This window comes from Rhipicephalus microplus, chromosome 5, assembly GCF_043290135.1.
Source record: "Rhipicephalus microplus isolate Deutch F79 chromosome 5, USDA_Rmic, whole genome shotgun sequence".
NCBI lineage: Eukaryota > Metazoa > Arthropoda > Arachnida > Ixodida > Ixodidae > Rhipicephalus > Rhipicephalus microplus.
The window spans coordinates 81,796,102-81,812,470 of record NC_134704.1 but is presented as its reverse complement, the minus strand read 5'-3'; positions in this window follow the sequence as shown (position 1 = coordinate 81,812,470).

Here is a 16,369-nt window from a genome sequence, read left to right as displayed (position 1 = left end):
TTACGTGCATACGTGGCAGTAAAATGAACATGACCTGGTTGATTACCAAAATATGGGAGAGGTAATTGTCCTGCAGTTGGCGTAGGAAGGCTGCTGCTTCTGCTGATGATGATGATGAACGCACGCACTTTCGGTATCAAAGTCGAACGCATAATTATGAACCAAAATTACCTTTGACGACCAGATTTATTGCAACATGACGTAGTTATCTCGAGCGATTGGGCATACCAGTCGAGACAATAAAATATCGATGCCTCGTTTCATTTCGTAGGTAGTGTATTTCTATTCACGTGCACGTTAAAGAACGCGATGGGGCTAAATATAATCCGGATTACTTGCCAGAGCCAGCCTCAAGATCATATCGTAGCCTAAATAGTTAATACGTACTAAATATTTTCCTCATCATTGAGGACGTAAACTGACATCTTTCTCTTGAGGTCACGTTTGTAGGTACAGAAAAATCTCGCGAACGTGGGAGCTGAGCGCGATTGATTATCGTCCAAAACCACAATATTTGTGAAAGACGCCGTAGTGGAGGGCTCCGAAAATTTCCACCACCTGGGGTTCTTTAACGTGCACCCAAATCTGAGCACATGGACCTACAGAACTTTGGACTCCATCGAAAATGCAGCCGCTGCAGCCGGCATTCTCTCGCGCGACCTGTGGGTTAGCAGCCGAGTACCTTAGCCTCTACACCACCGCGGTGGGGCATGATCTTAAAGTGCCCTTTGCCTCTGCGATGTTCACGTGAATAAAGAATGATGAACGATCTATATTGTTTTACGTTCCAAAAGCACTGCATAATATGAGAGACGCTGTTATGTAGAGCTCCAGTAGTTTTGACCACCTGGTGTGTTATAACCATCACCAACTTGTGCAGCACACGGGTGTTTAACATTTTGCTTCCATCGAAATCGCCGAGGCCGGATTTTCGGTTGAGAAGAGGATCACCGCAACCTCTACCCTACTGTGGCTGACGCGAGAAGAGAGTTATAAAAGTGGTAAATATGGCACGGCAGCTCACCTTTAATTTTACATTGTCCTTGCAGTATTCTTCCAACATAAAAAAAGTGTTCAAAAGCCTGATTAACGTAGCATTGTAATGGGCTGTATGTACCTGGTAAAGTACCCAGTAAAATAGGCCCACCGACTACTAGACGCGAAAGAGCATAAGGTGCTCCTTCAGAGCAGCTTATAGGCTCTTTGGCATCTAGACGTCACTATAACCTCTCATGTGAAAGGATAAGGGGCCCTGTATTTTTTCCTCAGCTTCATTGAAACGAAACTGAATTCATCAGCATTTTCACCATTGTTCACTCGTGTAAACAAATACACCTTAAGTGAATTTGTTCACCACACCCTGAAATTTCTATTTGAGGGCGCGGGTGTGGAACTCGCTCCCCTAAATTTACCAACGCAACACCTCCTCTGCAAGGCTACTATTGTGAGTCAGTGGTTTCGCATCTTTGAAACCTTCATGAAGCATTCATAACTTCATTTCTGTAGTTAAGTTGCAGTTGCATTCGTGAATGGCTGGGGCTGTTTATGGTGATCGTATTTACGGCAAGGCCGTTCAGGCCGTGACGTGATAGTATACAAACCTATAAAAAAGCTCTGGCTCACGAGACTCAAGTGAACTAATTTCATGCAAAGATAAATGAATGACGCATTTTTCACACATTGAAACGAAAGTAATTTTTTACATAGTTCACTAAACTAAGTCTCAGCATCATACACTAAATTACTTCATGTTATGTAAGAAAAAAGTTCGGAGATTCAAGTACATTATTAGTTTTTCGGCGATGTCTTGCTTACTGTGCAGGTTTGTAGCTTTTAGTATAGGGTCTGACGAACAGACGACGAAATAGGCCGTCTTTGCACATAATATTTATATTACTGCCATGGTTTTCTCATGGTTCAAGTTCTTCAACAATATTAGGTTTACGAGGAATACCCTACTGAAGAACTGCGAAAATTTGGACTACCTGGAGTCGTTAATGTGACCTAAATATAACTACATATGCCTACATCATTCTCGCTGCCATTAAAATTCAGGCAACCGCGGCCAGGAATAGATCTTGCTACGTGGGGGTCATAACTACCGGACCACCATGGTGGTGTTATTAACGCCCTAATCCTGACAATAGCTAAACAGTTCTTCCATACGTATAGCCTGTCTTTTTAACTCGCGTAAGCACTCCCACAAGGGAAAGCACTATCAGAGCTCAACGTGCTTGCCCTAGAGCTCAACCTGACCTGCCTAATTCAACCTTACCGCTATACGGCCTAAAAGCACCATGCCAATGACTATTCATGCACGGGAGTCGGCCACTTTAAGGGCTAGCTTTAGAGGAGCATGCGCGTGCTTTGCAGATCACTTACGCCCAGTTCAAACACAATTGGGACCAGACACTGTCGAAGAGTCTCATTACACGAGTGCGCCATTTGATACAGGGACCCGTTCAAAGGGCACACAGATGGACTAGGCGGAAGCCGTAATTAGTCTAAAGAGGAAACTACATGTTACGCCCGTAAAAGCCTTCCGAATGCAAAAGCCCCCCCCCCCCCTCCTTGATTAGAAAACTGTGCCCTTTTTTATTTACCTAGTCATTCCACTCATCTTCACCAAATTAAAAGCTGTAATTGCGCATACTCGTGATCGTTGAACAAGAGTTCCGCTCGCAATGAGCAAGGTATTGGTTTCATATTTAACATTTTGTTGTTGAAATGTGCGATCTTGTTTTGTGCACTAGTTAATCACGTTCTCGCATGCGTTTTCTATGGGTTGCGTGCGCATTTGAGAAAAAACTGGTGAACTGCATGGTAGGCTTGGTCTCTCCAGCCACTGGCATGCAGCTGTTCGCACGTGTTATACACAGACGTCATAAAAATATACAAATGTATTTCTTGATCCGAGCACCACTTTAGTGTTGATTTCAGTATTCTCTTTCGGCTTCCATCAAAAGAAGTCGCTGCTGACGTTCGTTTAAAGCGTTCGACACGATACGCGGGAACAAATAATAAAAATATAGTTGCACTGCTAGATGAAGAATATTTTGATTTGGTGATATTTGTAGCTATTAGGGGCGAAGCTCCTTAAAGCGGCACCCGTTCGTCCCTCGTAGTAATGCGTAACATGTCTTACGCTTTGGCCTGCGAGGTGGTGCCGGTGGGAGATTTCTCCTGTGCGTTGTTGAACAATACAAAAATTCGCAGCGTGCGCATTAAGTAAAAGCCGAATTCTCCTGTCTCTCATTCCCCATTAGCAGCCATTGGCATGTACATTGAGCACTATCTGACAAGAAAGGGTTGCTATGTTATACTCGCTGGGCGTAACCTCCATGGCTTTTAGAAAGGTTTAGCGAGTGTTGGTGTGCAGTGCCATGAATACAGTGAACTAGTATATACCTTGAATTCGGAAGGTTAAAGGTGGGAAGTAGACACGAAGTGCAAACCGTAAGAAAGTGTGCGTGTGCCACCTCTTGTTTAGTCCTTGCAATGTCCGCTCGATGGCGGTGCTTCTATATGCGTAATATATGATGAAAAGATGCGAGATGGTGGTACTTGGAGTGTTGACTAGACGGAAGAACAGACACACAGACAGATGCATGGACGGACGCACGAGTGGCTGCATGGACGGATGAACGCATGGACGGACGCAAGGGCAGATGCATGGACGAACGCAGGGACGGACGCACAGATGGATGAGTGGACGCGCGAACAGACGCACGCACAGACGGGCGGATGGACGCATGGGCGGTGACAAGGACGGACGCATGGACGGATGGATGCTTTGCCGCTCTCTCTATCATTCACCCTGTGGATATGCTGCCATTTTTTTCAGTGGTTTTCAATGCTTATATATACTGTATATTGGCCCCTGCTTTGTATCCTGCAATGATCTGTCTGCACGTAAAAAGAAATAAAATAAAGTTGAGATTGCCTAAAGTATGAATCATACATATATTGCAAAAACAAAAAAAAACCTAATAGCCAACACACGGCAAGTAGTCACGACGCATTATCCTCTGTAATGGTTCAGTGCATATAAACCCCATTTTTATATATGACGTAGGATTAAATATGCGTGTTTTTGAGTTTAGTGAAACGCAATTCTTAGGGAAATGAAAAGATTCACTGTGATCTTTCCAAATCTTCGATTAATGTCGTTAAGGAAAAAAAAAAGCTTTGAATTTCTATTACCAAAGTAGCCTTGAAAGCTTTTTTGTCCACCCTGGTGGTTCCATGGCTAAGGTGCCGGGCTGTTGAACTCGACATCGTGAGTTCAATTCCAGCCCCGCGGGGGTCACGTTTCGATGGAGGCGAAATAGAGGCCCGCGTATTGTGCGATCTGAATTCACGGCAAGAAATGCCAGATTCTCAAAATTTCTGGAGCCCTGTACTACAACGTCTCTTAAAATCATACCTTGATGTTGGTATGTAGAACCAGATTATTATTATTATTATTATTATTATTATTACTATTATTATTATTGTTATTATTACTATTGTTATTATTATTATTATTAATAATATTATTATTAACAGTGCATACTAATCTGGCTGAAGCTATATAGTTGTAAAATATTTCTGAGCTATGCACCCACGCTTGCTAAAATGAATTTAAGAAAGTGGGATCCTGAGCAGGACGTTTTTCGCGCATTCAACGAACCTATTCGCACATTTAGTTGAGATGTTTTACAATTGCAACAGGTTCTTCGTTAACACTACTTAAGAAGGAATGGCGACGTGACGGTGTACCTTTCACGAGAGGAGAGCCGCTTGTTAACGTGTCACGGATGACGTTGGAAAAAGCGTATACGTTTAAAAAGGTCGTCTCCATCTTCAACGTGTGTGAAAGATAATAAAAAAGAAAATGAAACGTTCGACACATCACAGTGATGTGGCTTTAACAAGTGTTCAGACTTGAAACCCGGTTGCAATATGCGGCTAGATGACCTGACCCCCAGTCGCAAGACGCTGTGCAAGGGCTAAATAAAACTATTTTTTTTCCATTCACCCATCGATACTATTTCTTGGTTTTAAAAAGCGTCGATGGCGTTTCAGTGATGCAGCTACTATGAAGATTGGGTAACTTTACGAGATAGAAAATAAATTGATTGCTGTTCATTAAACAAAAAATTCAATACAGTCAATACGTACTAAAGGTAAATTGTAAGAACTGCAAAACATTATACGAAAACATTTAGCCTAGTTTGGCGTTTACACACAGAGCTGTGTATATAAAGGCCAGTACTGGGTGGACATGTCACAATACACCTAGCAGAGTCTGTTCCTGCACGAGATCGCACAATTGCAAGCCAAGAACAATTTAGTTGGTGACCACATAAGCCACTGAAGCAACACAAGAGTTTTCCAGCTAGACTGTGTAGCGTCTTCAATATTTGCCCTTCATTAATGCCTTAAAAAAGCCGAACAAACAACTTCAACTATCTCTTCAGCCCTATAGCTTCAGTGCAGCTTGGATAATTTCTTGCTTGTCATTAGCAATGAATACACGTGTGCTGTGTGTCAAAGAACCTATTCGTTCAAATAGTCTGCCTGGGCCTTTCTACACTTGAACGAGCTTGACGTTGTCTGACTGCCTCCGCTGGGCTCATGAATTTTGTGCGAGTAGCATTACTCTGCCAGAAGTGCACTCGTTTGCTTCTGGTAATGTTGGCACTGCTCTTCACAAGACGTGTACGCTGCCTTCTTGAAAGTAGTCTGTACTATAAAGAGGTAGGCTGAAAGCTTACTTTTTTTTTTAGTAAACAGTCTCGCTGCTATGTCAAACCGTCGACGTTGACGTATTCAACGTCACCGAAAAATAACAGAAGGAAACATTGACAAGCTGGAACTCAATAGCAAGGCGGTTGTCATGCATTGCAGCTATATTAAGACACGAACGAGGACCAGAAAGTCTACATATTTTGCATGGTGTCCTGCATTCAATTCCTCTATTGTGACAATAATTAGTGGGACACACGAAACAAGACCAATGCAATGATTGTCCAAAAAATTTTCTAATGCTTGATGAGTTACCGTACAAAACGTTGCTTTCATATAACTGAAACATGGTTGACTAATACGTCGCCATACTGTTACATACCAATCTTTGCAGCTGTACCCGGTCCTTCTAGCTGTCGTTCTGCAGAATTTTCGTCTGATATATCATAGTATAAATATTACCGAATGCATAACTTACATCGGTGACATCACCAAGTATGAAGCACTAAAGAGGGTGCACCCAGTCTAGCTTTGCATGTAGTTGCTGTTGCAGGGATAAAAGCCCAGCGCTGCTGTACTTTGTTATTCGATAATTTTCCTAAAGTTTGGCCATCGTATTTCTAAGTTTGCCAACTTCAGACGTGTGAAGACTCAACATCCATATTAAAATGGTTGCGCTATGTCAGACTGGACAATGTTTATCTCTGATTCACCCTCCTTCTACAAGCTTCAATCTGTCGTCGTTTCATGTAGCTTTGCGCAATGCTAGCGAAGCCACGTATAGCATAGATATGTGTCTCTTTCTCCTTGTTTCTTGGAACACCTTGACGATGATATGAATTGTGGAGACCTTTACGAGCCCGGGTTGTCGTATGCGGTCGTGTGCAGAGGCCGACTGGTGTAATGCAGGCAAAACCACGTGTAAATGTAGACAGGTGAAAAAACCAAGAAGTGGAAAGAGAGAGAGAAACAAAGGGGAAAATGATAAAAATAGAAACAAAGAAAAAAACAGGAAGAAAATCGGAAAAGAAAAGAAAGATAGGAGGCGTGAAAGAGAAAACCGAAGAGAAATAAAGGCCACCCTGCTCTATGCTTCCTTCACACGTGGCATCCCTATAGTGGAAGCTGCTTCAAGTCTCTACTGCCTTTATACGTTACTGGTTTTTCCGTTCTAGCATGTGTACTATGAGCGAAGCATGAGGAGATATAGCTCAGCCATTAAGAAATTCATGTTCAGGAAATCTCCGCACCCAGAGATGTAGTTACCAAACTGTGGTGATGCAACTATTTTTAAGCACCCGAAAGGGCACCAATTGGTTGGTTGGCTGACTGCGGAACTATTATAAAATAGATCATGGTTTTTAACTCTGGACACGCTGCATCCTTAGCCACGTACTCTTGTGCAGAAAAGTGGGAGACAGACAGAGGTCTTCTTTTTGTCTCCTCACTAAGCTCATGACGGAAGTGCCTTATGGCGTGGCGTTGGCATTCGAATGGAAATGCCATTTTCACTGCAGACATTACGAGGCAACACGAAGTGATCACCAGATAATGCACATACGAGGAGTTGAGCAGAGTACATTGATATACTTATTGTTCCACAAAGCCGTAATAAGCACAACGAAAACACGCTAACATCACAAAAATTTCATTAATGGAGATTTATTTCATGTAAAAGTACAGCAGCTTAGTAGTCTGCTCTCGAAAGGCGATAAACTCGCGTCGCCTCATAGGTGCAGTTTTAGTGGGGATATCAAACTGCTCCCTAGAGTGAGACAATCAAGCTCAGAAACGAGGAGATTAAGGTGATAACGCGGATGAGAAGTGCCAGCCCCGTAATGCTGAGAAAGACTTGTCTAGTTCTCAATTTGGACTCCGATAAAACAGCTGCCAATCCAGCGCAAACCACTATGGCTCTGCTTGTCAAAGGCCTTAAAACACTTTCAAGTCAGTATAAGGAACATCTTGCTGAAACTCTGATCATTTGTTTTTAAGAAACGCGTGTTGACTTCCCCTTTTTCGATTGCTGTATCTGTAAAATAAGACGCACGTCATAAGTTTAAATTTGTTACCTCGTCCGTGTTCATTTTTTGCGTTGTAGTTTCTGAATCATTTAAACAAATAATCTGTTCACCGTGTTTGAAAAGAAAATAGTGGCCCCGCCGCGGTGGTCTAGTGGCTAAGGTACTCGGCTGCTGACCCGCAGGTCGCGGGTTCAAATCCCGGCTGCGGCGGCTGCATTTCCAATGGAGGCGGAAATGTCGTAGGCCTGTGTGCTTAGATTTGGGTGCACGTTAAAGAACCCCAGGTGGTCAAAATTTCCGGAGTCGTCCACTACGGCCATAATCATATGGTGGTTTTGGGACGTTACACCCCACAAATCAATCATCAAAAGAAAATAGTGTTCAATGGAGCAAGCGCCATTAATTATGAAGCTTAATTCACCTACAAAACGTATCAATAAAAATAAAAAGAGGAATTTTGTCTTTCGCGCAATGTACTGAATGAAGGATAGAATCTATCGCCGAAAATTAGCGAATGGTACGTTGTATGGGCGATCCATCAATTATGGAATAACTAAAGAAATTATTTGGTTAAGACAGAAGCTGTTTCATGTCATGACGTAAGCACCAAATCAGCAAATATCGCTCGAGCATGTGCTTCGTTGGACATTGCTTCACCGCCGTTAGATATTGCGGACGTTAGCCAAATGTAAAAACGATATATATATACATATATATAGTCTGACGCCAGGCGTGTGGCAGGACCAGCGACTGGCTTGGCAATGCCAGCTGTACGCGACGAAATGAACGCCGGTGAATACGCGCACTGCGTCACGTCGAAATGTATTGGTGCCTTGACTGCGGCATGTAGTCATGTTCTCATCACAGGCATCTCATGATTAATATGTTTGCACCACTCGCATATTTTAGTCTTCCATTGACATCATGTAATACCAAATTTGGCCTACGTAAAGCTAGTGATATGACCGCAAGCACATCATGAGTGTGGCATATAGTCACGTTGTTACATGATACGCATGCCATGATTATCATATTTGGATTGGTCATTTACCTATGTCGTCCATTCGCGTCGCGTAATACCGAGTTTGTACATGTGAAGCTAGCGAAAAGGCTGCGAGCGCATCGTGAGTGTAGCATGTAGTCATGTTGTTACATGACACGCATCTCATGTTTGTCGTGCTTGCACCAAAATCATACCTTTGTCTTCAATTAACCTCCCGTAGTACCAAATTTGGTATATGTGACGCTAGCGAAACGGCCACGAGCGCATCATGAGCATGGCATGTAGTCATGTTGTTACATGACACGCATGTCATGATTTTCATGTTAGGGTCTGTTGCTTTTGTTCGCCGTGCAATCACGACTGGTTTTGCAACGTGCCATGTGAACGAAACCTCCCCAAGAGCTGCAGGACCATAAAATGTAAATCATGACATTCATGACATACATGCCGTGATTTTCATGTCATGACTAGCCAAGTATGTTCTTTATTCAGTCATGTTATGCCATACCAAGTTTAGTATCGACACCATTATCGAAACGGCTAGGAGAGCTAAAAGTCGTAGGCGGCTAGATAGATAGATAGATAGATAGATAGATAGATAGATAGATAGATAGATAGATAGATAGATAGATAGATAGATAGATAGATAGATAGATAGATAGACAGATAGATAGATAGATAGATAGATAGATAGATAGATAGATAGATAGATAGATAGATAGATAGATAGATAGATAGATAGATAGATAGATACGCTGAAGGTCGCCGACGTTCGCTTTGAAATGCTTCGCATTTAAAAGAAAGGGTGGGCGAGGGTAAAGCATAGAGTAGACACTTACGGTATAGAATAGAAAGAAGTGGTATGAAGGATGAGGAAAATTTAAGCGGAAGGACAGAGAGGTTAGCCAGTTCTTAGACCGGCTGGCTACCCTGTGCTGGGGAAAGAGGTGAGGGGAATAAAAGATGATAAAAAAGAAATGTTGCGAAGAGAGATAGATAGAGAAATTACAAAAAAAATTTGTCAACGTGGTAGGAAGATTACAAAGACGAACAGGGGACGGAGAAAGGTCTCTTATTGACTCTCTGCGGCTACCTCGCCTTTCACATCTCTTGTACTCAGGTGCCCGGAATTTCGTTAAAATGAGTTGCATTGTATCGCGGCGCTGTTTCAACAAAACCACGAATGGCCAATGTTCAATACATCAAAACAATTTCCCCTAAATATTTACCATACTTTGCGCGTTAGCAGTATAAAAAAGTGAAGGAAGCATTAAAAGAATTTATGCATGATTATATATTCCAGGTTTCTATAACAGCTGAAAAAATATATGTGAACGTGATCATCTCTATCACTTGAGCTCTGTTAGAAGCTTCTCAAGACAACTTTAGCTAACAATACAATGAATGCTAGGCTGAAAGTTAGGGAATGTAACGCTGAAAGCTACTAGCTTCATTTTGAGAAGCCGCTTTGAGAAGGCAGCAATGTAAAGACTGAGCGTCTCTTCTGTGAGGCCCACGGGACGGCCTAAGGCTCTCCCATAGTAGAATTCTAAGTACTCGAAATCGTTACCCACTTTTTTCTAAACACACTAGCTTCATTGCTTACTTTTGTGAAGAAGGCATCATGAAGTGTGAGGCCCGCGGGATGGCTTCATGCTATGCCATAGTAGAGTGCCAAGTACTCTAAATCATTACCCACTTTTGCTAAATGCACAGCGTTTGGTTGAAACAGTAGTTTGTGACACCTATGGACAGGGGACATTCCTCGACCCTAAGGAGTTTCGCCCCTAACAATTCTGGAGTGGAACTTACGCCTTGAAAGGGAAGTGACGATGGCAAAAAGTACAAAACAGCTTTCGGTTGTTGTTTAGAAAATGTTTAACGTTGATGAGTAGTAAGCCCTCCACTATAGAAGAGCAGAAAGACATCCCAAGCCCAATTGATGCACAAGAGTTGTGGTTAGAAAAAGGGGCTAGCAATTTAGAGTGCTTCTTATTCTACTATGGGAGTGCATAACACCGTCCCGAGGAAGCATGCGACAAGTGTTAATAAAATATATTGCCGACTGCGGTGATGTTCGCAAATAGCGGAACATTCTTGGTATAGATACAACTCAACGTGTGTACTGGTCTTACTGGTTTGTTTAGGAAACCTTGATATCTTGGAAAACACTAGTAGAGATGAACATTTCTGCGCTAATCCATTTTTATTATTTTTGTCGGGGGAAACAATCTCTTATGCCATGTTTAGGCAAGAATTCACATTTTCAGAGCTATAGCACTTTATCTTGTATTCAGTATCACGTTAGAGAATCATGTTTTGAGGTGGACTCTTGGCATATGCTGCCTTCAGATCTGCTGCCAAGACATAATGAAAGCCAACGCCTCCTCTAAAAAGATGCCTGCGTTATATCGCATGCTTTTCCATGGAGACGGGAGGTCCCTCGTAGTTCCGTCCTTTCTCCGCAAGAAGCTCTCAAAGCTGACACTACTACTTCCACTGAATTCTAAAAGGACACAATCGCGAAAATATGGCCACGTTGCCTCCGAGACGGCAGTAGACATTGCTTTAATCACAGAGGCTGCAAAGTGTAAAGCGGTAGCCGCAATGAGCACTCGCAGCTGATTCTGTTTAAGGGAGCGGAGGAGAACAGAAAAGGGCCGGGAACCAGCTGTTCGGCTCAAGTCACAGGCATCTTTCTAGAGGAGGCGTTGTGAAAGCTCACACTCCAGAATATATTTAAAATGCCGAGCATTTCTTCATCGCAAGATGTCGCGCTTCGGCGTCGGCGGTTCTCCCACTAGCACTGTCTTGGAGGTCAAAATGTTATACTTTTTACACACTACAACGGCTACGAGGGACGAACGAGTGCCGCTACAAGGAGCTTCACCCCTAAAAGACTGCTCCTGTTGCACAACCGTTCACTGGCCACCCCGTATATGTAGGCACTGAAGCGCATTAGGAATTCAGTCAAAAGCGTCTTAGCTTTCGCTTCACGTTGAAGGTAATGCTTTTAGTTCATTCAACAAGTAAGAATAAAGATGAAATAAAAATTAAGCATTTCTAAGCCATATCCAAATACGCATACATTCACGCGATACCCCACCACTCAGCGGCGCATTCGCTCCAGTTCCCCTTTGTGGGAAGATGCCGGCGGCAGTTTTTAGATGCGGAGCATCTCTTGCTTGCGGATATGTCATGCGTCCGGCGTCCGCCTTCACAATACGAATGCATGACTCACCTCCTCCCGTCTCTCCAAGAGATGCGCATTACTATCTCCACTTCTCTCCTACCACTTGCTTGCGCTCGCTCCTCTGATGCGCATGCGCGTCTCCTCCCCTCTTCATAGAGCTTCCTAAATGCACACTATAGGGAACTATGGCGCTAGTGTTTGTGGAACCTGCAATGCGCAGCACTTCAGTGAGCATGGGAATTATGGGTAGTACACGGATTTGCCTAATCTTCGCACTTCTGGCTCCGTGTGTGTTCGTATGGCTTGGAGCTATTTTCTCACAATAGAAAAGTCAGCAAATGTGCAGAGGTTGTGCTTCACCCTCTTATTATTTTAGGCTTACCTTTCCGAATCGGGTCATGAAGATCGAAAGGGTTCGTTCTTTCCTTCTAAACAAAACCAAAGCACAGCAATAAACGAAGCCATGAGCGTGATTCGCCACCCGCATGGACCAAGTCTATGCAAATCCATGTTCTACCCATCATTCTCCTGTTCGATGAACGATCGCAGCGCCAGAGTCCCCTCTTGTTCATTTTAGAAAACTCTGTGCCCCTCTCTTCTCTTCTACGCTTCCTTTTCCTGCCTCGCGACACGGCTGAATGCGAATATTTAAGGAAAGATGACCATACCATGTTGAAATAAATACTGCGCCTCTCTATTTTTCACTTTGTATCTCTATTTCTTGTTTCACTAACATGAAAGTGTTTTGTGCCGGGGTCCACGAAAGCTCCGCTGACGTATTTTTGTCACTGATATGACATTGTGAACTACATACTAACAGATTGCGAAGAAAAAAAGGAGATAGAAAGGTTCTGTGGCGGGGAATATAGAACCAACGACCTCACGTTCCTCAACGTGCAGCGCTAGCTATCCACTAAACCACAGAGCGTACATTATTAATGAGCTTGCTAACGGCAAGCCATTTGTATTTACTATAGACCGTCTGTTGGTCGTCAGAGCTTTGTAACTCCAGCGCGGTTTCTTCATCAGTAGCGAGATATCACGACGTGATCACGCTGGGCGTGCTATGAAAGTCATCGCCTCCCACATTTTATTGAGAGCTGCCCAATACAGTCTGATCTTTCCTGCTGGCGCGCTTATCAGACTCGTGATTCGAGATAACACAAAAATTGCTTCACTTGGTGCCACGGCGGTGTTTACGAAAGCACCACGCTGCTCACACGTGGTAGATTTATATGTGGAGTTTAACGTCCCAAAACCACCATATGATTATGAGAGATGCCGTAGTGGAGGGATCCAGAAATCTCGACCACTTGGGGTTCTTCAACGTTCACCCAAATATGAGCACAAGGACCTACAGCATTTCCACCTCTATCGGAAATGCAGCCGGCGCAGATGGGATTAGATCCCGTGACCTGCAGGTCAGCAGCCGAGTACGTTACTCCCGTATTCAAACACGCTGCTTGACTTGAACTTGACTTGTCGTCGACGCGCTGCCTTTAGGCTCTGCCAAAGCAGCACCAAAGCACTGACGCGTTTCAAGTGCGCTGCATTGAAGGTAGTTTCAAGTCAAGTTCGAGTCAAGGAGTGCTTCGGAATACGGTGGTTAGCCACTAGACCACCGCGGCGGGCCATGCTCACACACAAAGTAGTCAGAATTGTGGCACATATTCACGCCTACAACCACCCGTTTGTAGCACGAAGCCAGAAGTTAATCCGTAAAATCCGTACGGATTTCCTCGTGCAGCTAGCTTTCTGGTTAGCTCAATTGGTAGAGCAACTGCCGCGGAAAGGTATTGGCCCGCTGTTCGAACTCCAGACTAGGTTGAATGTTTCGGCAATTAAGATGCTTTTCTCTCTGAGGAATATGTATGGGTTTCATTGTAACTTCTTGCTATAAACGGGTGGTTGCGTTTTTTCCATTTCATAACCTTTTCATCACATTGTGGGTTTCCGCAGTACTCAAGTGTCGTGGTGTTAACGCTGTTAACTGATAGCGGCCAACAAAGGGTCGCCCGTCGACAATCTGATCCTCAGCCGAACGCGTCGTCTTGCATACAGCTTTCACCGAACCTGCAGTATTATCTCCGGTGCTCGCGTGAGCTTTGGAACAAATTTGATCATTCTCCGCCGGAAGGATGTCTGACGATCGCGAGTCTTCATTAACGTTGTCTACGGCATGCAGTGGGAACAGTTTATGGGGCTGAAACCAGAATGCACCAAAAGAAAGCTATCAACACGCGTGGCGACATTCATGTACACAGACATCGGTGAAGGCCTACAAATGTTGATGGGTCGCAAGAGTTTTTGAATTGTCAAAGATGCTTTTGCCTGAAAACACTGTCACGGCAATGTTTGTGGAAATAAGCAGCAAAAAGTATGCAAATTTTATGACGCCAGGAATCACGTTGATTCGTTAGTTCATTGTCACCACTGATCCCATCAATCTTAGCTTGCGATGATGCAATAACAAAAGAAAGAAGCGGATAAAACATTCTGCTCGGAACGAGTTTTAAAGCTCGGCGTTAAAAAAAACAAGGAAAACATGGTTGATTCCTCCGTCATAGTATTCGGTGAGACACGAAAGTAAAGCGTGTACTTTGTAAAGTAGTTTAGTAGGCGCTTTTAGCTGACCGTATTTCGCCTCCCGCTCCGCTAAGCAAGTCGGTGGTTGCACTACGGCGCATTCGCCAAACGGTCAGGCGCTGAGCGTGTAAGCGCACCGAAGCGAGTAGAAACAACCAAAATGGCAGCCTCTTGTGCCTCGGAAAACATAGCGATTGTTCAGCCACACTTCAGGATGCACGTGGATCCCTGCCTTCTCCGAGAAGTCGTCGCAAGCAATGCAGATGAAAACACGCTCATGTGGGTGACGTTCTACGCAGCGATATATTGAGAGATGACACTACGGGTCATAAAGGAGCGTCTCGAGCTGCTGCTTTGGTAATTTCGTTAAAAAGATTGCAAACCTTCAACAGTAAGCGACTCACTGACTGCACTGGGCTAGACTGGACTGGACGGATTGACTGACTGACTGGATAGATAGATAAGCTTGTAATCACAGAAGTGTGCTAAATAATATCTACTTGCACAATTCAACGATTTTATGTTGTATAGATTTTAACCACCCCCCGCAAGGTCTATTCGCATGCATAGATACATACTGCGCCTGCTTAACGAAGGCATTCACGAAGTGCACGCTCGGGCGAAACGCCTCTCTGCTTTGACCTGTTTGGAGCATCTGGGTGTAATATCACGTTTTATTCTTTTTTCGAAACGGGTTTTGCCGTGAGGCTGCTAATATTGCTGAGGAACACGCGATGCGAAACAGTGGCGTCAATTTTCGGGCGTGCCCAAGGAGAAGCGAACAGAAAGGACAGTCATGAAAAATAAAGGCCACTTTGTGCTTTGAAAGAGCACCATAAATACGGGAGCGCACAGTGATGTTACAAGTTGAAGAAAATTGAGCTGGCAGCTCGAAGGGCCCCTTCAGGCTACTAAATGTGGTTTCTGTGCCCTTTGCGTGAATGAGTCACAAAAAGGCGCTGTGATACCTTCAATGATGTACGAGAACTTATTTTTTTGAGCTAATCAATTTTTTTGTGTCCCATAATTACGGTAACAAGTTCGCAAAGTCGACTTTTTTATAACGCTGATATATATATATATATATATATATATATATATATATATATATATATATATATATATATATATATATATATATATATATATATATATATATATATATGCAGAAAAGGTGTTTGTCTCACAAGTGAAGACTTTTTATTAACCTTATGGCCGTGGGCCCAGCCTTCGTCAGAATAAAACGAAACGCCACAATGCTCACCACTCATATGCCAGTTGGTCACATAGATTCCAGATTGGTGCAATAGATACACGTGGAAAAGTTGCGTATAAAAATTTAAAAAATGTGTCATCATAATGTTCATCAGAAACAAGCTCGCGTAATTACAAGAGTGAACAGTGATTGATAGCGCATGTGGCGACAAAGGTGAAAAACAATAATGAAAATGGGGAATGTGGACAAACGATGAAAAAAAGATAAACAAGTGAAAAACAGCAACTAAACTGCTGTGGATAAATCTCAAGAACATAAGATTAAGCCAAGGTGAGCATTGTGCATGACATATAACGAGCGCAAGAACATTAACATGCGGGATTTTTGTTGAGACCGAAAGCGATGGTGCTGAATTTGTGAATGAGATATGATTCCCGAACTTCTCTGTCACGATGGAAGCTAAAGCCTGGGTCTAGAATTTCAGCTTTTGTCTTGTTGAATGAATGATCGGGAAGCGCAACATGTTTCGATAACGGTAGGTTAGGAAGGGAAATCACGTGTGCCTTATGATTATTGAAACGTAGACGAAAGCTGGTTTCGGTTTTTCCTATGTAATG